At 39.3% G+C, this 24,516-nt stretch overlaps 1 non-coding gene across 1 annotated transcript; it reads left to right on the forward strand.

Moving 5' to 3' along the window:
* Nucleotides 1-21,343: 21,343 nt before the first annotated feature.
* LOC123849071 (U6 spliceosomal RNA) lies at nt 21,344-21,450 on the forward strand. Its single transcript, XR_006791916.1, has one exon. It is a non-coding gene; the product is annotated as a U6 spliceosomal RNA (small nuclear RNA).
* The last annotated feature ends 3,066 nt before the right edge of the window (nt 21,451-24,516 follow it).

The following is a 24,516-nucleotide window of genomic DNA, read 5'->3' on the forward strand; positions in this document are numbered from 1 at the left end:
TGAATTTTTGTAACAATGAAATACTGTATTCCTTTATTCAAAAATTTCTAAAGTATCTACCAAGAGAGAAAAAAACCTCTAACCACTAGCTCCAGTGTTCACTCTTCTCATACAGACTCTTCAAACAACTTCCATGCCTCTCGTAAATAGCAAAACAGGGCAACTCTGGTCAACATGGCCTGGGCTCATATCCTGGCTCTATCACTACCAGCTGGACAGCCTTGAACAAGTGCCTCGTTTACCCATCTGTAAAAGCACTTCTTTCAAAGGGTTATTGGGAGGATTTATATGAGTTTATATATATAAGGCATATAACGAGCCTCTGAGATATAATAACTATGATAAATGTTAATTATATGATCCCTAATTTCACCAGTCAACATTAAAAGTGTATTCCCTTCCCTCTCCCCCAAATACAGGTATCCCCCACTTGTTGAAAATTCACATTACACCACTTTGCTTTTATGAAAGACCTAGATAAGTGCTTGTTTTCACTAACAAAAGAAATCTGAAGCGTAATTTTGCTTTTACGAAAAAAGGTGAAAAGCAAAAACAGCGTTCAGCATTTGTTTTGCAGCAAGCCTTTATGGTGGCAGCACAACCCCCCGCAGCCAGAGCGGCCCCGCCAACATCCTTCCCCAGGAACTACACTCAGCATCTCAGCATCCAGCCGCCAAAGCCTTGAACTGTGTCCCTGAGTATCTGTTTTATCTGGATTTATTTTCTGCATCCATTAGCAAGATGTGTTCCAAGGTATCAGAAAAGCGTAAGAGAGGTTATTTTGGGGGTCTGGGAATGCTCAAAACTTTTCCATATAAATTAATGTTAATTGCTTCTTCACTTCAAGCATTTTGGCTTACAAATGGTTTCATAGGGATGCTCTAGTTGTGGACAGCACAGGAAACCTGTAAACAAATGTGTTCTTTAATTCCTTGAGAAAGTACTTGTCTGAGACCAATAGCATTGACATCGCTTAGGAGCTTGTTAGAAAAGCAAATCTCAAAAAGAAAGAAAAGAAAAAAGAAAAGAGAAAAAAGGAAGAGAAAGAGAGGAAGGAAGGAAGGAAGGAAGGAAGGAAGGAAGGAAGGGAGAGAGGAAGGGAGGAAGGAAGGAAGCTAAGCAAAGCAGAATCTCAATTCTCACCGCCCCCATTTATTAAAGAACAATCTGCATCTGAACAAGGCCATTTGGATACACATTATAATTTGGGAGTCACCACTCTAACAGACCATCTGCCCATAATAACTATACTTCCTTAGGCCTCAGAGCTGCCCTCCCCTACATCTACCCACTATGTCATCTAGAGTTCTTGTTCCAAAATCAACAAACTCTCTACAACCTTCTCTAAATGTTTCCCCATCTCTTTACCATACCTGAACCCAAACATTCCCCTAAAATACAACTTTCTCTGCAAACTTCTGCAGTGATGACTCCTTATTCTCACACACCCCAAGGACACAGAGTTGAGAAGTGAACTTGCTGCCTTCCTTCTTCCCAGTTGCTGTCCTCCTTTCTAGTAAAACATCTTGCTCTGTGGGGGCCCATGCCTTTTGACTCCACAACTTTCTCCTACTCCCTGCCCCTCCTGGCTTCGGCTCTTTCATCCATTCACTTTCATCCACCAGGCTTTGCCACCATTCTCATCTCCGTGGAGGACCTCAACAGCCATATGGACAATGGCATCTTGGCCACTTTGTTTTCAATACCTGCAACCTTGTCATCATTTGGAATTGCTCCGGTCCCAAAAGCACTAGTTTGACACGCCACTCTGGTCATAACCTCTTTTTCATCTAGTTTGCTTGTTGTGACCGTTCTTCCACAACTTCACTGATCTTTCTAAACTGTCTGCTTTTCAGGTTTAGATTCCATGGTCTACACGTTCCAGTAACATTATTGCCGATTCCCTAGCTACGCATTACCAGTATACAAATCTCCCTGCAACTATTCTTACCCTTCCTTCCTCAGACAGTGAAGAAGTTGACTTCTGCATTCTATAAAGCCAAAGCTTTCACTTTGCTTTCAATGCTCTCCTCATTCACCCACTCAGGAACCATGGATTATCTTTTTCTCTCCTTAATATTCAACTCCCCCCAACAAATGGATCCTTGCCATTGGCTTTTAAATATTTCAAGTCTTTTCCATTAAAAAATAAACAAAACTTGTCAACTATACTTCAATTAAAAAATAAAAATTAGGGGTGCCTGGGTGGCTCAGTTGGTTAAGTGGCTGACTTTGGCTCAGGTCATGATCTCAGGGTTTGGGATGGAGCCCCATGTCAGGCTGAATGATCACCCCGGAGTCTGCCTCTCCCTCTCTGTCTGCCCCTCCCCCTGCTCATGCATACTCCTATTTATGGCCACTATGTGAGAAAAACACTGTTGTCTCCATTTTACAATGCCAGAACAGAAGCTTTAATAAATGGTGTCATGCCCAGTGCCAACCCCTGCTCTCTCAAGTAAATAAAAATAAAATCTTAAAAAAATAAGTAAATAAACAAAAATTAAAACTAATAAATAAATTAATTAAACTTTCATTAATCTGCATTTCTCTAGACTCCTTTCAAGATATCTTTTATTCTTTACAAAAACATTCTCAAAATATTTTTTACTCATTGATTCCATTATTTGCTACTTACACATTCCTCAGTCCATTTGATGTGACTTTGTCCCTTAACACTCCAGTGCAACTATACTCATTAAGTACTCTGATGTCTTCCAGTTCTAACAGTTCTTTGCTACATTATATTATACATTATATTCAAGACTGTTAGTAAATTCTTCTCCTTAAAACACCCTTTCCCCTTAAAACACCCTGTTCACTCTTCTGGTTTTTGTTCCCTCTCTCTGGCTATTCCTTCTCCATCTTCTTTGCACAAATATCAGTTATTGTTACTGACATTTTTAGAGCTGAAAGAGATTGTAAATACACAATATCTCCTATATTTATGTCTGTTTTAATATTAGCTCTACACTTAAACATAAATTAATATCATTTCGATTGTCTTACAATCATGTTCAATTCTTTCTATATGATAATCTTCAGCATGACTTATGAAATCTATAAATTCCCCCTTGATAAATCTAATTTTAATTCCCCTCAACAAATCAACAAACCCAAATTTAGCATGCCCCTTTTATCACCCTGTAGCATAAGTTTGCAGTTTTGTGTTTTGAACACAGACATACTGATTAGTCAAAGATTTAACAACTAAAACAAATTTCCTAAGTGCATACAGAGCCACGAAGATGCTATAGAGAGATCGTTTGCATATACTATGTATATATCCTCCCCCTTAAATTAAAATGACACACTGTGATAACTGCAGATGATAGGGAACTGGATATTGGACATTCTGGGTAAGATTAAATGAAAAATAATGAGACACTTTTGAACTTTCCTTTCAATGGGAAACAATAATTCCTTAGAAAATTAGCTCTAAATACTCTCCCCCCCCGCCAAATGTGGGTTCTCTAAGTCATAGTGACCTTTTCCCACAACATTTTTATAACAAATATTCTCCCAGGGACAATCTGAAATTCAGGTAGTTTATGTCCCTTCAAATAACCAATAGGAAAGAACATAAATAAAGCAAGCTGAGATCCCTATTTCAGATCAGTTTCCTTCCAAAATTACACATTGAGAAAGCTAAGTTCCCACAAGTATCCAAATGTTAACTAGAATTATATTTTCATCTTAGTAACACAATGAAATCCATTATTTTAAAAAGCTGAACATCACTGTCAAGGCCACTCTTAACTATCCATCAACTATGAGGATTATCCACACAGCAAGAAAGGCTTCTCCACAGCTGCATTTTCTCAGTGAGGAGATCCATGTCTGACCTGTGGAGCTTCTCTGTTCCCTTTCTCTGTGATACAGGGGAAAGAGGACCTAGATTGAATCATTCCTCTACCATCTATGAGGGGGTTGGCACTGGGCATGATGCCATTTATTAAAGCTTCTGTTCTGGCATTTCTAAAATGGAGACAACAGTGTTTTTCTCACATAGTGGCCATAAATAGGAGATTAAATATTGTAGCAGAGATGAGGCATAGACCCAAATAGCAACAATATAGGGGAAAATATTAAAAGATCATTAAAAGACAAAATATAGGTGGCATGAAGCATCAGATCAAGGAGGACTATAGTCAAGAGTCTAGAAATCTTGCCTTGGGGGGATAATCTAATATGAGTTCTGTGAAAGAGAAAATATGTGTATTAGCCCCTGGTTCCTGGCACCTGGCTCCTAAAACCCAAGTAATTTCCCAAGTGTTAAGAACACTAGAAGTACCTTTTGTTCTCATACTTGGTCTTTGACCTGAGTCCCTGACACAGAGATCCTAAATTCCTTGGAATTTCCTGGGTGATAGTCGGTATCTTCTGTTCTAGTGAAGTGACTTTTGGTGGGCTCCTGGATGAAGGCTAGTCACCAGAAAAACCAACCCATGATTAGAAGTTCAGAACTTCTGGCCCTACCACCCATTCTCCAGAGGGAACAAGGACTGGAAATGGAGTTAAGGCTCGATCAAGCTTATGTGATGAAGCCTTCATAAAAATCCCAAAAGTACAGGGTTCATAGAGCTTCTGGGTGTCGGGAAAGTGGCATACCCAGAGAAGTCATGGAAGCTCTGTGCCCCTTCCCACACATCTTGCCCTACATATCTCTTCATCTGGCTGTTCATCTGTATCTTTTATCATATCTATTACTATATAATAAACTGGTAAGCATAAGTAAGTGTTTCCCTGACTTCTGCAAGCTGTTCTAGCAAACAATTGAATCCAAGGGGGAGGATGTCATGGGAACCTCTGATACAGAGCCAAGCTGGACAAAAGTTGTGGGTAACCTAGGAACCTACTACTTGTGATCAGAGTGTGAAGTGGGGGCATTCTTGCAGGACTGAGCCCTTAACCTGTGGGAACTAATGCCTTCTCCAGGTAGAGAGTGTCAGAATTGAGTTAAATTTTAGGACACCCAACTGATGTCAGAAGGAATTCCTTGGTGTGAGAAAACCCCCACACATATGGTGTCAGAGTGTTGTAAGTGTGGTGGTGAGAGAGTAAAAGAGCAGGAAGGAGGGTGATTTTCTCCTAACTCAGGCTCTAAAAAGTCACATGTTCAAATAGGTGGAATGAGTGGTAAAGAGACTGAGAAGGGGCAGGAAGGTGAAAAAAAAATTATGTAAATTTAGGCAAGATTCCATGAGACTGGCTTAGAAATGCACTGTTAGGCCCTATGGGCTCTTCTGGAAGGGACTCAAGCATAGGGAACTGGGTTCTGGAACACTAATGCAAGATTCAAGGGGAAATGGGACATTCATCTGAGACAAGAGAAAAGTAGACATTCTCCATTAAAAGACAGAGATCAGCATAGAACAAAGATTTGGAATCTGACAGTCTCAGTGGGGAGGAAGAACAGCTTACATAAAACACATAAAATCAAGTACTAAGATGTGTAGTAATGACTATGAGAAAAAAAAAGCATTCTGGAAAATTCTGACGGATGGTAGAATAGCTAAAAAAAGGCTTCATGAAGGTTATGGGATCTAATCGGGAGCCCTCAAGGCTTAGAGGAAAGGCAGATATTCTGGTATTCAGCATTAACAAGGAATATGGAGTCCAAAAAAGAAATAACAGAGGAAACTGTTGAAGAAACAGGAAATGTAAACATACAGATTCTGTTTCAACATATATGTTCATTACCATCTCCTTCAGAAAAAGAAAGAAATCAAACTGTGGGCACGAGGGAGGGAAGGGGAAACAGTTATTCAAAACAGGTGTCTTTGGTCATAGTTTTTTCAAAAATGAAAATATCAACTTGGGAATTCTCCACTGAAATAAGGCTTTTTCTCTCTACCATTTACTGATGATTATCATTTTTCTGGTTGCAGTTTTGCATTTTATGTAGAAGAAACTGTCTCTGGGTTATTATGTAAGTCAATGACAAGGTAAGAGTCAACTCACTGTTTGTGTTTTTGACAAGTTATGTGTAATTTGATACGGAAGTAACTTTTCAGATTGTGCCTACCTTGATCTTGACTAATGAAGCATAGAAATACAAAAATCTCCCATATTTTTCTCAGCTCACCAAGAAATGCTCTTGCGAATAAAGTCAGAAGCCTTTATTATCCATTTACAGGACACTCCTCAGATCCCCCACACTGACCCCTCTCCCACCCTCCTAAGCACCCCAACCCCACTCTTGTTCCCAGATCCCCAAGCCCTCTTCTCTTCATATGAGCTTGTGGGATGAGTTATGTCTCAGGCTCTGGGACCCATCAGTCCTTAAACACCATACTTTAATTCACTTTGACAGCCATTTGCTAAAACTAAGTCCTCATTTTGCACAATCTCTATGGTGCCTAATTGTCTGCCTTGCTCCTTTCTACCTGTGGCTTAGTAAAAGGGCCAGAATGCATATCTTCTAGAACTAGGAAACAATCTTACATTTCCAATCCTGCCCCCAGGGTGTGTGCCCAGTTCCATTCTTCCCTATTCCTCTGCAGCTAACCTTCCTATAACACGTCATGTCATAGGAAGCCACACCCCCAGGCTGCTCACCTATATTCATTAGGCAAGAATTAAACCACTGCCAGAGTACATGCTGATCTGTCAGACAAAATGCAACTTCCTCCTACCTCTCTGTCAATGGCCCCAAAATTTGACCTACCATCTACATATTTTTTCACTGATTACTTTGTTCCATGTTATAGGTTAGTGGTTGAGATAATGACGTAGACTATTTTGACTCTTTGCTAGCCTTTGTTAGGAGGAATAAAGTCCAAGAGAGAATTTACTCAATCTCTTCACACAGCTGGATATGTAAACCCATGAGCAATGGAGAAGCCATAAACTACCTGCCACCTTCACAGCAGCGCAGAGAAAGGAAGGAGAAGAGGCAAGCCAGAAAGTCCCAGACCACCAACCAAACCTTGGCTCCCTTGCCTTCTTATGGCTGCATTCCTCCCCCTTTGGGTTAATGAGCCCTGGATCCCTATAAAAACTTCCCTCCAGTCTATTTCTGTTCTCATGTGCCATAACCAATATACGTTACTTGTGATATACCCAAGGAGGGACTACAGTGGCCTGTCGACCACATGGGTCTGGAATTCTAGAGGGAGATACTCAGGAGCATAGGGCCTCCTGTCATTTAAAAAAATAAGTGACCACTGAATGTGATTTCCTCTTCATGGGATGCTCTTCTAAATTCCTCCACCAACCCCTTACTCACTCACTCAAAAGCTACTCCTTGTGTCAAATGTCACCAGGTAGAGAGTGTCTCTCCCTCCTCTAAATTCCACTGTAGTCTCTTCAAGAAGGTAAATTATAGGGCACCTGGGTGGCTCAGTCAGTTAAGTGTCTGCCTTCGGCTCAGGTCATGATCCCAGCGTCCTGGGATGGAGCCCCGCATCGGGCTCTCTGCTCAGCAGGGAGTCTGCTTCTCCCTCTCACCTTCCTCTCCTCCCACTTCTGCTTTCTCTCTCTAATTAAAGAAAAAAAAAGAAGAAGAAAGAAAGAAATTCATTTAAAAAAATTTATAAAAATGGGCACCTGGGGGCGCCTGGGTGGCTCAGTTGGTTAAGCAACTGCCTTCGGCTCAGGTCATGATCCTGGAGTCCCTGGATCGAGTCCCGCATCGGGCTCCCTGCTCGGCAGGGAGCCTGCTTCTGCCTCTGACCCTCCCCCCTCTCATGTGCTCTCTCTCTCTCATTCTCTCTGTCTCAAATAAATAAATTGAAAAAATCTAAAAAAAAAGAAAAAAAAATGGGCACCTGTGTGGCTCAGTTGGTTAAGGATCTGCCTTAGGCTCAGGTCATGATCTCAGGGTCCTGGGATCAAGCCCCACATCGGTTCCTTGTTCAGAGCCTGCTTCTCCCTCTGCTCCTCCCACCCCTACTCATGCTCTCTCTCTCTCTCTCTCAAATAAATAAATAAAATATTTTTTTAAAAAAGAAGGTAAATTATACTCTTTATACTGTTTTTTCTAACAGTGGGTGGAGATGACTAATTTACATGTATGACTCTGACAGTTTTTCTCACTCATGTAGGATTGCTGAGCAATCCTACTTAGTTCCCGGTAGGCCTGCTATTCAGATAATGGCTACTCTGATAAATTCCACCACTGGAAATCCCAGGACTTTTCTCTCTCCCTTGTAGGTCATGGATAGATTCCCACATGAAGTCCTGCATTAAGAATTGCATGGCTTCTGAAGAGCAGATGGTTTCACTATGTGAAAGACTTGCAACTAAAAAAACAACATTGTCATAAAAACCCCAAAACTAAGACATCTACATTTCCCATAACATTAAATAGAATTATTCTATGTGTAAATCACATTGTTTCCATCTGCTTTTCATAAATGGCAGTGACAGAAATGGGAGGAAGGGAAGAACAGTGAGATGAAAAATTTGGTGGACATTCTATCCCACTGAGCCCCTCAGAGGAATGTGCCCTTATCCCACTCCCTTCCCCAGAATTGAGAAAACACCTCTCAATCACCACGGCATGGAGAAGCAAATTACACAAGTCCCATAATTGAATTATAAAGTTGTGCTATCTTTATATTAACCTAAAGATAGTGAATACCATAGGAAAATAAAAAATTTTAATACTTCATATCTGAGTTTGCACAAACTCAACATGGAATTGTATTTGATACGACCTAGACGAAAGACCCCAAAGTGTTTTATTCTGTAAGCTTCTGTTTTGTTTATTTTCCTAATATATGCATTACTTTTTTTTTTTTAGTCTGCAAAAACAATAAAAATCTGTCTATTTTGGTAAGAAAAGGCCTGAAAGCACCCTTTGTAAAGCCAGTGCTGAGATATAAAATATCAAATTATTGCATATTAAATTTATTCCTAATCATTTAATATGAATAGTTACGCATCAAGAAATTACAAAGGGATTGTACATATTGGTATGTCTGAGGTGATATATGGAATCGTTAGAATTTAATGTTCTTTTTGTTAATTGAGCAAAGAGAAATGCAGCACCAGACCTCTCCAGTGTAAATAATGTAGTGCACTAAGAAGATATAAATAAAAGTTTAGATAAGGAAGAATTATGAGGCTTTAATGTTTAAATATCTTTTGAAAACACTTCAGAGTAAACCTAATGATTCTTAAGAATGGCCAAATGGATGGTTGCTATTATGAGCATTAGGCCTTAGAGTCCACACCATCGGCAAGAGAAATATTACAACCCTAAGCAAACCTCATTCCTAAATCGGATGGACATTAAGCTAACATGTTGCCAAGAAAAACATTTCTCAGTCACTGCCCCGAATAAGAGTCTTTCCTATGTGCATGGGAGGAAGTCATTTGCCAGATGTTGCTGTTTATTTTACAAGTCTCCCTTTGACTTATGCTTATTTCCTCTTGACCTCCCCAACTTCTCCCATACACATCACATGGAGAAAAATCAAGACCTTGTAAACCTTGCTAAAAAGTACCTAGCTGTTCTAGTCAATACCACAGTCTCCACATGTGTTCTTGTTTATGAATCCAGCCTAATTGCTGACAGAGATTGAATGATTAGGCCTCCTCCACTCAATGCTATCTGGACATCCATCAGTAGAACACACTATTTTACAACTTAGCATCATGAATGCCATCTATGATGGAAACTTTCTATTTTATGATAACAACAAACTTATCAGTGATAAATCAAGATAAATAAAATAAAAGGAAGTCAAAACGAAAGGGAAAGATTGTGTTATTTTCTAAAGGCATGTTATGTCTTTAGAACTCCCAAAAGATCACTCAGCAGAATGTCAGAGGTTACATTTTACCAAATGGGATTCTAGCAGGAATTGCACTGTGATCTTGCTTTCTCTGCCTGATGAAGAATCAAACTGGCTGATTCAGCAATAAGGTCTTGATTGATTTCTATGTTACACATATGTTGCTAACTTGATGTTAAAATGACACTGGTGTGCATGTAGGCTGCTGTGTCCTCAGGGGTCTCACACCTCCCATACCTACTTGCCAAAGCCAATGACTTTTGCAGGGAAGGTTGCTTCTGCAACCGTGGCCCAGCTTTAGCTTTTGCATTCTTCTGTGATTCCCATTGTCCTGCTCCATTTGCTATCTTCTGGGTCCATTCCTAAGGCAGAAGTTGAAAAAACTGGGGTGACAGATAATGGGGGCCAGGAGAATAGGAAAAGCATGGTTGAAGTCCAGTCAGCTAAGAACATTCTGTAAATGTGGTTAGTGGGCCTGAGATCTTCAAGGGTCAATCAAGGAACTTAAAGAGCTTATATATAAATCATCTCTAAAAATATTTGTATGTATACAGACAACCCCTCATATTATTCCCTTAGCACATTCTAATATGCAGAGAGTGGTGCTGGGCACTTACAAGGTGCCCAACAGTCATTGAATGAATGAATGAATGAATGAATGAACGAATGAATGAGTGAATAAATGGATATTTATACAACAATTCCTTGGGTGAGAAACTAAGCAAAGATATCCTCATGCTATCTTCGTGAAGACACTCAATTGGTAGGCTAGTTAGTAAGGCTTGGCCTCTCCCAAGTTTTTGTCAAAATTTCTCATGGGAATTAAGCAAAAATTGCCTCCATGTGGTTGCAAACCCCCAGAATCCTTTGGATCTTATTCATCTAGTTGGCCAAGTTTTGCAAAATATCTAATGCTGCAATTTACATATTTTAATCTGGTATTTTATAGTCAATGTGTTTCTAAAACACACTATTTTCAGTTCAATAACAAACTTGATTGTGGTTTAGTGTAGTGTTCTCAAGCTATCTGTAACAGAAAACTAGTTTGCTTTTTTTAAATTTTCAATCCAAAATAAGCAGACATTTTTGCAAAATAAAGCAGAGATGAATTACCAGAAAAAGTAAATAAAAATATCCATGTTCACTGCAGCACTATCCAAAATAGCCAAGGTATGGAAATAGTCAAGTATTCATTGGCAGATGAATGGATAAAGAAAATATGATATATATAAATGTGATATATGTGCATTATATGTATATGCATGTGCTGATATCTATACACATACATATGAATATATATATAATAGAATATCATTCAGCCATGAGAAAGAAGGAAATCCTGCCATTTGCAACAATATGGATGAAGTTAGAAGATATTATGCTAAGTGAAATAAGCAAGAGAAAAGACAAAGACTGTATGATCTCACTTATAAATGAAATCTTAAAAAAAACAAAAAACAAAAAACCCTCACAGAAACAGAGAATAGAATAGTGGTTACCAGGGGCTGAAGGGCACAGGAGACATGGAGATGCTAGTCAAAGGGTACTAGCCTTCAGTTATAAAATGAATAAATTCTGGGGAATCTAATGTACAGTGTGGCAGCAACAGTTAATAATACTATCTCGTGGAGTGCCTGGGTGGCTCAGTCAGTTAAGCACCAGATTCTTGATTTCATTCACGATCTCAGGGTTGTGAGATCAAGCCCACCATGGGGCTCTGTGCTGGGCATGGAGCCTGTTTGGGATTCTCTCTCTCCCTCTCCCTCTGCCCCTCCCCACCACATTCTGTCTCTCCCTCTCTAAAAATAGTAATAATACAAATATAATAAAAATAAATAATACCATATTGTATACTTTGCTAAGAGAGTAAACTTTAAGTTTCTCACTAAAAAAACAATGGTAACTGTGTGAGGTGATGGACATGTTAATTAACTTGATCATGGTAATCACTTCACAATGTATACATATGTCAAATCATCAGGTTGTACGCTTTAAATATATACAATTTCATCTGTCAATTATACCTCAATGAAATTAGAGAAAACAAGAAAATAAAAACAAAAGGCACAGAAAATGCCATTGTTTCTATCACTAGATTCAACAGGCATAAAATTATACTTTCAAATTTCTTCCAATTACCCAAATGTTTCTAAGCACTCTCAATGTTTGTATCTGTCTGGTCACAAGCTGTTTACAATCAGTCTGGTCAGCAGCACCAATCTGTAGATCACATTAAGGGGTACACTGAGTTAGGTCCAGTCTTCCTCCTTTTGCCCTGATGTAGGGCAAATAAGTCAGAGTATGTTCACATTTTGTATTACATTCTCTCCATAACACTTAGCACTGAGATCTTTGCAGAGGGGAAAGATCACTCTGTGTTCCCAATATTTTTCCAGCATAAAATCATGAAGTCATTTTCAATCACTGTATGCTTCAAGTTTTTGAAATACGAAGGATTAAAAATTTGTCAAAAATTAGAAAATAGGGGTGCCTCGGTGGCTCAGTCATTAAGCGTCTGCCTTCGGCTCAGGTCATGATCCCAGGGTCCTGGGATCGAGCCCCGCATCGGGCTCCCTGCCTGGCGGGAAGCCTGCTTCTCCCTCTCCCACTCCCCCTGCTTGTGTTCCCTCTCTCGCTGTCTCTATCTCTGTCAAATAAATAAATAAAATCTTAAAAAAAAAAAAGGAAAGGTCACTAAGAAAATGTCTCTTTTTCACTAAAAGTGATTAACCTCACTTACAGGTATCCATGTTTTCCCACTGAAATGCTACCAAGCCCTATTTTCTTGACATTATATACGTCTAGGCAACACTGCATGACTCCTAACTTGTTGCCCTTTGAAAGAACTGGGAGAGGGAAGACTGTGTTTTATGTGTTCAATGCGCTCTCTCTCTCTCTTCTCCCTCTCTTCTTCTCTCCTTCCCTCCCTCATACACACACACACACACACACACACAGCACATGTCATAATGTCACATGTCACTCTTAGCAGTTAAGACTGTGGCTTTTAACCAGACAGGCTTTTTTCAAGTTCTGACCATGCCACTTATTAGCCATGAGATCCTGGGCAAGTCACTCTCTCTTCCGTGTCCAGGTTTCACAGTTGATTCTCCATAAAGATTTTTTGAATGAGAAAAGGGATACAAAAAGAAAAATGGTATTGAAGAGCAGTATGGTAGAAGGTGGACAAGTAGCATTATAATTTTTCATTTATGCCAGGTTCATAGGGTTAGAGAGAAAAAAATATATACACATATATATAATAAATTTTTATACACACACACATGTACCCAGCAATTACTGACTCAGATCATAGTCTAAAGTACATTATCAAGAACAGAAACTATGGACTGTCCTCTGAAAACTAATGATAACGCCCTTCTTCCTGATAGCCAAAAAATTACCTGAGCGAGCAAACAGAAAGCCTAAGTTAAAAATACCACTATCCTGGGTGGCTCAGGCGTTGGGCGTCTGCCTTCGGCTCGGGTCATGGTCCCAGGGTCCTGGGATCGAGCCCCACATCGGGCTCCCTGCTCGGCAGGAAGCCTGCTTCTCCCTCTCCCACTTCACCTGCTTGTGTTGTCTCTCTCTCTTCTATAAATAAATAAATAAAATCTTAAAAAAATAAAAAATAAAAATACCACTATTCTGTCTTATTAAGTCTGTGCTTACCACACATTAAAAAAAAAAATGAACTGAATCAGAATGAACAGGTATTTCTAACAAAACCATTATTCAACCACCATTTTATAAATATTTGCAGGGTTTAAACATAGCAAAATGAATCAAATCTTACCCCAAAAAAATTATTGCAGGAGAAACTTCTAAAGTTATTATTGCTCCTTACTCCTTCCCTCACAGTGAAAGATGCAGATTATACAGACTCACACAAGCAATAAAGGACAATTTCAGAAGAGCTTTGTTACACAAAGTGTAAAAGTTTTAGTGAATTTTTATCCTGTAAATGGAATGGGGACCCTCCAGCAGAGGGGCCATAAATCATAGGAGATAGGGAAAAGGACAAGGAATTTGAGATCAGGGGCCATGGGAAGACCACGCTGTACTGCCAATTTTTAGTTGCAATTTAGTTTTCCTTCATTTTTAAAATGCAAATAATGATACATACTCCCAGAGGAGTGTTATAAGAAATACACGATACAACATATCTGAAAAGCATTTTTGTAAGTTTTCAAATGTTTTTAAAGGTGATATAAAAAAAAAATCCACTCCACTTTAATTTATGAAGCTTCCATAAGGGCAAAAATGCAGAGAGCCGTGTTTAAAATGATAACGTAGAAATATACACCTTTGAAATTACTGATATAATCTTGGCATCAAGTGCACAGATCCCAAGGCTGAATAGTTTACCAAGAAACTGCCAAACACAGAGTAAGATGAGACATGTCACGTTTCCCTCTTCTTATTCCCCATCTTCTAAAGAGACAGAAAATGCAAACTTCTTCCCAACCAGTCAAAATAATTGTTTTTCCATAAGGAATTGTGTTTTTCTGAAGCAGTAATAGACAGGGCAGCACCCAAAGCAGTGTTATAACACAAAAAAAACGGAAGCCAGAATATGTGCCCATCCCCTTCCTTAGCTCTACATTGGAAAAGCAGCAAAAAGGCTACAGAGGGAATTATTTCCCACAAGGTCTCTTTTATTAACTGTCTGTAGACATTTGCATTTTTGGAAATATACTTTCCCAAGTTCACTTCCCGCTCCCTGGTACAAACAGCATGTGGTCATTGTCTGCAAGCATGCTGCTCAGGTGATACACGTTAGAAAGAGGGTCCTGCCCCAGTACTGAGCACTGAAGTCTTCTAACTTGTTCTGGTGCTTCAACTGCCAGTGCAAGTTAGTTTTGGAAGAGCAGACATAAGGAAAACGGTTCTTCTCATATTCATTGGCTCTGACACTTTGCATGTCAGATGAAACAGCAGTGCAAAACTAAAATTGTTCCAGACCAAAGAAGACTCCGCATTTTGTTTGGCTTCTGGGAGACACAGAGTCATGCTGGGAAAGGCACTCCAATGGCAGTCTGGAGATGTGCATTCTAGGCTCAGCACTGCCACTCACTGTGGCAAATCCCTCTGCTCTCAGCGTTTCAATTTCTACATCTTTGAATTGGAGGATTTATCCTAGATTAAGATTTGATGATCACAAATAAAACAGAACATATCAAATTAAAGTCTTCAACAATTTTTCTATATTTACATGAATAAAGTTAAAAATAGAGCTACCCTAGGTATTTATGCAAAGGATACAAATGTAGTGATCCAAAGGGGCACATGCATCCCGATGTTTATAGCAGCAATGTCCACAAGAGCCAAACTATGGAAAGAGCCCAGATGTCCATCGACAGATGAATGGATAAAGAAGATGAGGTATACACACACGCGCGCGCGTGTGCGCGTGCGCGCACACACACACACACACAGGAATATTACTCAGCCATCAAAAAGAATGAAATCGTGCCTTTTGCAATGATGTGGATGGAACTAGAGGGTATTATGGTCAGTGAAATAAGTCAGTCAGAGAAAGACAAATACCATATGATTTCACTCATATGTGGAATTTAAGAAACAAGACAGATGAACATAGAGGAATGGAGGAAAAATAAGATGAAAATTGAGAGGGAGGCAAACCATAAGAGACTCTTAATCATAGGAAATAAACTGAGGGTTGCTAGAGGGGGGAGAGGCAGGGGGACAGGGGGTAACTGGGTGATGAACATTAAGGAGGGCACGTGATGTAATGAGCACTGGGTATTATATGCAACCGATGAATCACTGAATTCTACCTCTGAAACTAATAAAAAAAAAAAGTGCTTTATTTAAAACTAGACCCTCTCTTGTCAGAGCCAAGAATGGAAAGTAAAATTACTTAAAGTAAGAAGTTATAAGTAGCTTTCTACTGAATCATTTCAATCACTGAGATATTCATTAAGTATTAGTCTATACACTTCTTATGAAATTTGGTGAACTAAGACATTACTTTTATTTATATACCTTTTCCTCTCTATTTCTCACATCTATCTACATCACTTATAGAATGAGGAATTTCTCCTTCAAGTTATGGAAAAGCAAAAGGGAATCTAATAATGATTAGTAAGCTCTGTTTAAAGGGGAAAATACTGAATTTTTATTTACACTTTTAGAGTGATACATCCATTACAAAAATTTTGAAAACAATTAATGAAAAGAAGTGAATTTGCTTTTACTAAATTTTCTTTCAGACTTTCTCTAGGCATAAACTTTTTAGAAGTCAGCAGAGTTCTTTCGTAACATGGCTGTGGTCATAATGTACATATGATTTTGCATCCTGCTTTCCTCACTTAGGTTAACACAACCATTTTTCTGAGTTACTAGAAACTCTGGATTTTTATGGGTTGCATAATATTCAGCAAACGCACACACCAAAATTTATAGAGCCATTCCCCCATAGAGGAGCTTTTTTTAAGTAGTAAGCTGGTACACAAGTTTATTATTTGTGTGTAAGTATGTAAAACTTTCATCAAGGGGATAAACTGCAATCCGTGGGAATGGGATAGGAACAAAGAGAAGCAGCAGCCCGGAACCTTCCAACTACTAGGTAACTAACTCTTCGGAATAGAGGCAACTAAGGAATCCAGGGAAAGGCCTTGCACACAGCCTCCATGGAGACATGGTAGTCAAGGAAACTGGGCTTCCTGGTAATTAAATTAGAATAAATACTCATTTCTGGGAGAAGTCCCACCCATTCCACAGCCAGGCAAAAATGCTCATCAAGGAAAATCTGATTTTCTACAGCAGCAGAAAATAGCCTCCGAGGTAGCTTGAGGTAAAGGGCCAAGTGCAGGTGACAAATTCTGTTGTCTGAAGTGCTTGGAAGACAGTGAGAGCCATCCCCTGGAGCGTGGAAGTTGTTAAGGAAAAGGAAATGCAGTTGGCTTTCAAGCTCAGGGGATCAGTAAAGAAATTTTTGTAATGCTCACCAAGGTCTGCAATGTATTCGTGTGTATTATTTACAGGAATTACATAAATTTCTTTTTTTTTAAGATTTATTTATTTGTCAGAGAGACAGAGAGAGAGCACAAGCAGGGGGAGTGGCAGAGGCAGAGGGAGAAATAGGCTCCCCGCTGAGCAGGGAGTCTGATCCAGGACTTGATCCCAGGACCCTGAGATCATGACCTGAACTGAAGGCAGACGCTAAACAAATGAGCCACCCAGGCATCCCAAACAAATTTCTTTTTTAAAAACTGTTTTCCTTCTTTTATGTAGCACTGGAGTTAAGGAGATATACAGAGGATTCATCCTTCCTTGAGAGACCCATCTTAAGTGAATCCTACATTCAAACTTTCATAACTACCCTGAAAGATATATGGAAGACCTAACATTATTAGAAAATCTTTCCCAATAGTAGTTTAAAATGTACCAGTGACAACAGAGTGATACCTCTGTTGAAAGCTTAGAGAAATATGACTAACTTAACACAACTTGAAATTTTAAAGTAAAGGGTAGTGACTTTGCAAAGTATTTTAGAATTTAAAGTGACTTGGACCAATTTTTTTAAAAACACAAATCCAAGATGTAAAATGACTACAAATCCTATGAAACACAAACTGCAGTCTGAGAAGTTAAAAAAATATATTTCAAAGAAAACAATTTTGATGAAGTTTATTAGACACGACACTGATTGTTAGAGTTTCTTAACTCCCTTTCCTTCAAAGTGTGTAAGAATATGGCAGAGAACTTTCTCTAAAAAAAAAATTTAGGAGGAGTTTTGTAAAAGAAAAAGATAGCCTAAAGTCTAGACTGCCTCTTAAGAGCCCTTCCTGTGTACTAACCCCAAATTTCATTCATTACTCATCTCCTTAGAGGTAATCCAAACAGATTAAGAAATAAAATGCTTTTTTCTTCTGTCTTCTTTTTCGCTTTGCAAACTGTTTTTAAATTAATACTTCCTGCTCCCTCCCTAGAACCCTGGAACCTTTGCAAACCGTTGTTAAATAGCTATGATTCCCTCTCATATTCATTCAACATTCACCACCCCTCCCAAGATAAGCAACACCCACTTGAAGGTATCATAGTGTCAAATGCTATAATAAAGGAAAAAGTGATTTACAGCAGCTGGTAAAAATAGGTTTCTAATTCGAGAAAACACTGCAGAAGACAGAGATCTTTGTTTTAGACAGGGATTGTGAGAGTTTCTGAATTGTTAGTACTTCAAAGCCTCATTTTCTTACACCTATATAAAACTCAAATCATAACTTATTTTTCATTTCTCCTTGGGACTAAACAATACGTAAAATAATTACTAGACCTGCCAATTTTTTTTAATTTGTATATTCATTTTCTTGTGCAATTTCAGTTTGTTGGATTCAATTACCGCAATGATCTATGATTTACCCTGGTAAATTTCCACGGCTTTTTGCAAAGAAAAACTCAAAGAATTTTAGCAATAGAATGATGTGCTGCAAAAGATAAAATACATAGATCAAGTTCCGAATGCTGGGAGGCAGAATCAAAGGAACAATTGTTCCCACCATCTTTCTGGAAGAAATCTTTGCAGACATGGATACCAAGGATCTATATAATCTAGCATTCTTTTTTTAAAAGATTTTTTTAATTTATTTGACAGAGAGAGAGGCAGTGAGAGAGGGAACACAAGCAGGGGGAATGGGAGAGGGAGAAGCAGGCTTCCTGCTGAGCAGGAAGCCCATTGTGGGGCTCGATCCCAGGACCCTGGGTTCATAACCTGAGCCAAAGGCAGACGCTTAACTGACTGAGCCACCCAGGCACCCCTATAATCTAGTATTGTTAAAGGTATTTGTTTCTTAGTTAAGAAATACATTAAATTGAGTAACAAAGGAGAGAAAACAAAACCCACAAGATTCTCTTTGGATTTAAGTCATCCAAACCACTGACTTTACCAAATAGCAATAACAACCCCATTAACGCAGTTCCCATCTTCCCACTGTTAAGTGATTTTCTTGATTCCATATGCTTTTGGCATACATTTTAAATAAAAGCTCTTTTAAGGTTTAAAGATCTCTAGTTACATAGTGGTCCAAACTCAGACGCTAACTGTAGTGTCTGGCTAATGCAAATGAAAATATTTATAGTTTCCCAATTAATCAAAGGAATACTTGATCTAAGATTGAACCACAGCACCCATAGTCATGTACAATTTCCTTAGTTAACTAAATCTTACTAACCAGCAAGAATTTACATTGTAATTTTTGTGATTTTTAAAATTTATTTGTTATGCAGGGTTTTTTTAGAAATAAAAGGAGGAGTCCATCTCAGGCAGCATAGAGTGTTAGTATCTTGCCCAAAGACTCTGGAAATCTTTGGGGAAGTATACTGGAGAGTTCATCACCAAATGGATTTTAACATCCAGGTGAGCGGTTCTCAAATTTCAGTATGTATCAAAATTGCTGTGGTTAGGGTGAAGAATCTCTCATTTTACCACAGGTGATTCAGATACCCACCCAAGCTTCCGAACCTCTGATCTAGATTGGACATTCAAGATTGCTTTCATTTTGTTCTAGGAATTACTTTCTAATGTACTTTACCTTATCAGATCTAGATTAAAATGTGGGTTGTCCTCAATTTCTATGATTCCCTATAGCCTTTGTCTTCTTTGTCCATGATCAATTGCTCTCGGGTTTTCAGCAACAACTCACTGTCTGGCTAAGTCTCCCCTGATCCTAGAGAGAGGAAAGAGGGGTCACCTCCACCAGGGGGAAACCCTGTGGCTGAGGGAGACCTGAATTCAATTAACTTAGTTCAATGATATCTCAATTTCCTTAGAGAAAAAGAACATTTCGAGTCTTCAAATAAACTGCTGTAACAGCTGGATCTAGATGAAATGCATGACACTGCTTCCGCTCTGGAAGATCCTCATTCTTCAGAAAATACCGTGGGAAATCTGCTGAAAATTTCCTGCAGCCTGACCAACACTAATTCCCAATGATGTCAACCATTTCCTCTCCATGTGGTTTTGCAAATCCCTTTGTCATGGCAAAATCTGTTCTTGAAGGGAACTTGCTAAGATATATTTTGCTCCTGTGGTATCTCATATGCCCGGAGAAGTGCCTGGAACATAGTAGGCACACAATAAATATCTGTTAAATGAATGAGTGGTTTCCTGCTACATGAACTATGTGATCTTTATCACTGCCAAGGACATAATAAATTCAGTACACAGCCCTTTGCAAAATATCAAAGGAGCTATCTTTGTGCATTACTGATCTACCACAGAGTTGACTTCCATTTTATAAACATATTCATCAATGAAACTTGTCTTAACAGCATTGTTCAGGTTTCTTACCTGTACCATAAGTCAATTCTGATATGATATCAGATTTTTAGTATTTGTTTACAAATTTAGACCATTTGATGCCAGCTAATACAAGATGGGACTTTACCCTAATATATTTTCATGCATGATCACATTCATAAAGACTCTATCCTTAAATATACAAGCAGAATCCTGATGCAACCCTCTGCCATCTGAATTGTGTTGCTGTTTCTGAAAAGGCTAGATTTCCCAGGATGGGCACCTCTCGTGTCGTATTGACCCATCAAATGGGTGCTCTTTCTACATACATTAGAAGCAAAAAGTCTGTTCTATTTAAATAGAGCTTAGATTACATGAATTAAAACTGTAAGTTTTACTTTTGCAGAGGTAGACTATATCCAATAAAGATGACCTCTAAAAGTTGTCTGTCAATCAAATTTTGTAAACTGAATTATAATCTAAAGTACTGGGGGTGGGGTATCTGAGAGGCTCAGTCAGTTAAGCGTCCAACTCTTAATTTCAGCTCAGGTCTGATCTCAGGTTTGTGAGTTCAAGCTCTGCATTGGGCTCCATGCTGGGTGTGGAGCCTGCTTAAGATTCTCTCTCTTCCTCTCCCTCTGCCCCTCCCCCTGCTAAAAAAAAAAAAAAAGTACTAGGGGAGCTTGTCAGTCAGTTGATGCCAGCCGAAGATACTGCCTTTTATAATGACAAAAAAAGAAAGGTAATTGTAAAATTAATCCTTTTACTACCAACAAATTTGTCATTTTTGCTATTAAAGTAGTATTTTGTTTCAGCACCTTGAGGAGGCCCTTTTGGATAGGATTCGTGTTTTAAAGGGAGAGACTAAGGCAAAAAAAAAAAAAAAAAACCAAACCCACACAGGTATTTTTTTTTAAAGATTTTATTTATTTGACAGAGAGAGACACAGTAAGAGAGGGAACACAAGCAAGGGAGAGGGAGAAGCAGGCTTCCCACGGAGCAGGGAGCCCATTGTGGGACTCGATCCCAGGACCCTGGGACCATGACCTGAGCCAAAGGCAGACGCTTAACGACTGAGCCACCCAGGTGCCCCCCACACAGATATTTTATCAGCCAAGTGAATTTTGCCTAACTTCTTTCTTCCACTGAATAGACATTTATTGAAATGTTCTCTAAGCCAAACATTAAGCAAGAGAGAACTGGAAAGTCATAGCCCCTGGCCTCATAAAGTTGACATTCAAGGAGGAAATGTGAACATTAAGAAAATACAAGTACAATAGGTGTTAAGAAAGAAATTCAGATTGATATGGGGATATATTTACAATGATATCTTCAAGTGCTCACTTTGGCAGAACACATACTAAAATTGGAATGATACAGAGAAGATTAGCATGACCCCTACACAAGGATGACATGCAAATTCAAGAAGCATTCCATATTTTAAAAATAAAATAAAATGATATGACATCTTCAAGGCCTTCCTGGGGATACTGTATTTAGGCTGAGGTCTGAACAATGAGTGACAGTTGGCCAAGCAGTAAGAAGAAATAGCATGCTCTTGGTTCAGAGGCAACAGAAAGATTGTCACATAAAAGGAATTGAACAAAGCCCAGTAAGGCCAACGTAGAGAAGAGATAGGAGAGGATGGAGAAGTTGGGGGTGGAGACTGAAGGTATGGTTAGGACCCAGTTTGTGGAGGTCCCTGCCACTGTGTGAGATGTTTAAGACTTATTCCTGAGAACAGTAGAAAACCACCTAAGGGAGTAAAAGCAGGTATCATGGTAATGGTTTCAGGAACACATATAAAGCAAGCAACACTCAGCCAACTCTTACTAGAGCCATCTGTTGCAGCCTAAGGTAACCTCCAAGGGGCAGAACCAGAGACATACAGCCTGGCATGCAGATAGTTGATTTTAGGCAGTGAGCCCAAGGAACAGGAGTGGGGGACTGGAAGGAGTGAGATGAAGGAGAGAAAACCAATCAATCCAAAGATGCACTACTGAGCACTACTGAGCAGACCTCCACTGTGGGCAGCAGATCTCCATTCCACAAGGGACAACTCCAAGAAGCCATATAGAGGGTGCTTTAGTATGATCTAGCCAAAGGGTGGAAAGAGGGAGTATTTACCCACCACGTCCCATTTCCAATAGGTTCAGATTCTCACACGCATCTAAACAGTTAAAAGCGTACAAGCTAATGTGCACTAAGCTGCCCCAGGACTGAGCAAGAGGCATTTGTGCAGCTGAAGCAGGGCCATCAGGCTAACAGTGCCCTGTAGCTGACTGCAACACAAGGCTGAAATTAAAAAGTGAGATAAGAACATGTGAGGCAGGACATAAGGATCAGATATGTCACCCAATTTACCATTCACTCAAAAGCTGGCTGTAAATCTGGAATGATTTATCATCTAAATGCAGAGCCCCCATAAAGCTTTTGGAATACAGGTGCTGGAGAGAAGAACTGATCCTCAAGTGTCAAGTTCCATCCATAACTAATACTTTTATCTTTCTGAATGACACTATGTGCCAGACTCTGTGCAAAGCCTTTGCAGTGTCACATTTAATCCTCTCAACAATCCTACTAGGGGGTACTGTCATTATAACTGTATCATCCATCTACTGCTGTGGAGCAAATTATCCCAAGTTTAGTAGCTCAAAACAATCAACATTTATTATCTCTCTCAGTTCCTGTATGTCAGAAATTGGGGAACGACTTAAATGGATGTTTCTAGCTGAGACTCTCTCATGAGGTTACAGTCAAGACATTGGCCAAGTTTGCAGACATCTGAAGGCTTCACCAAGACTAGAGTATGTGCTTCCAAGATAGCTCACGTACATGGTGCTCACTGCTGGCAGGAAACTTCAGTTCCTGCCATGTGGGCTGTGCCTAGGACTGCCTGACTATCCTCACTACATGGCTGCTAGCTTTCCCCAGACTGAGCAATCCAAGAGAAAGGGCAAGGCAAAAGCCACAACATCTTTGATTACCCAGCCTCAGAAGTCACACACCATCATTTCCACACTATCTTATTTGTTGAACAAGTCAACCTTATTCAACATAGGAAGAGACTACATGCGGCATGAATACTAGGAGGCAGGGATCACTGGGGCCATCTTGGACGCGGCTCCCACAATCACCATTTTACACATGAGGCTACCAGGGCCCATAAAGATAAACTGACTTTCCTAAGGTCATACAGTAAGTTGAACTTGGTTCTCTCTGACTATAAGTCCTATGTCTTTAGTCACTGTTTCTTTAAGTCAACTGATACTGAAAGCCAAAGATATTTAACCACACAGGGAAACATTTAATTTAAAATAATATCAAGAAGGAAAAAAAAACCCAAAGCCTACCAACAGATTTAATTTGGCACAAATTTTGGACTCCAGCTTCCTTCATCTACAGAATAAATTGTCAGATTTATAAACACAGGTGTACTTGTGCCAGAATTAATTAAATGCTGCATGGTATCCTGTAAAGAAAAAGAGAACAATCTGAAAAAGTTTAATTTAGTAAAATAAACTGACTTCAAAGCAGCCCAGATGGTTTCAATACTACCCACAAAAAAAAAAAAAGAGAAGAAGAAGAAGAAGAAGAAAAAGAAGAAGAAGGAAAAGATTAAGGATGTGATAATAAGACATGAATAACCATTCTGTCCTCTCCATGGGATGGGGACAGGGATTGCTTTCTTTGTATTTACAAGACATGGAAACCAAAGGCCTGATGATTAAATGTTGCTATAAATCATCCAGGATGCCCAACTCATTGTGGGAGGCTGGAGTTACAGTTCTCAGCAGCACAATGCTGTGCAATTAAATCAAAATGTGAAAACTAGGAGCAAAGAATAGGTGTACTGAAGGATGTTCTCCACCTACACCTATGTGGTATCAACGCAGGACCCCATCATATCCATCTTAATGAACCACCAGTATTGGAGTAGAAAAAGGAACATTAACATTTTTTAGTCCAGGCAATATCAAACACATTGATACTGAAGTCACATACAGAAAATACAGGGACAGTATTCTTGGTGTAGAGAGTGAAACGGTATCCTCACGACCTCCTGATTCATCATGCAAGTCCTAGGTTAGGTTGCCCCATGCATCTCCAGGCCTTCCTGCCAATGGGGAAAACCAGGATGTAATCTGTCCCAGTTCCCACTGAGGAGTCTGTCAGCCTCACCCTCCACATCTCCCACAGACCTGTCCCCATCATCTTCCCTCCTACCAGAATAATACCCCATTGTTTAATGTAAGTCACAACCTTAGAGCTTCATGTACTGCTTCTTTTCAACTACAGCCCTTCTGAAAGCTCTTGCTCTCTGTATTTCTTCCTCTTTTATGAAAGTTAACAAAAAGCAGCATATTATGGGCTGAGATCCATGCAGTAAATTAAAGCCATTCCACACTCAACAGTTTCCAGCAGTTTTTTGTATCTGCAGACCAGGCCTACAAACTCAATCATTTTCATTCATTTCAACTTTTGTTACAAAGCGTTAGGAATGGAATA

This window comes from Mirounga angustirostris, unplaced genomic scaffold (genome assembly GCF_029215605.1).
Source record: "Mirounga angustirostris isolate CCGP_5_RB_7025 unplaced genomic scaffold, mMirAng1.0.hap1 SCAF_2, whole genome shotgun sequence".
Taxonomy (NCBI): domain Eukaryota; kingdom Metazoa; phylum Chordata; class Mammalia; order Carnivora; family Phocidae; genus Mirounga; species Mirounga angustirostris.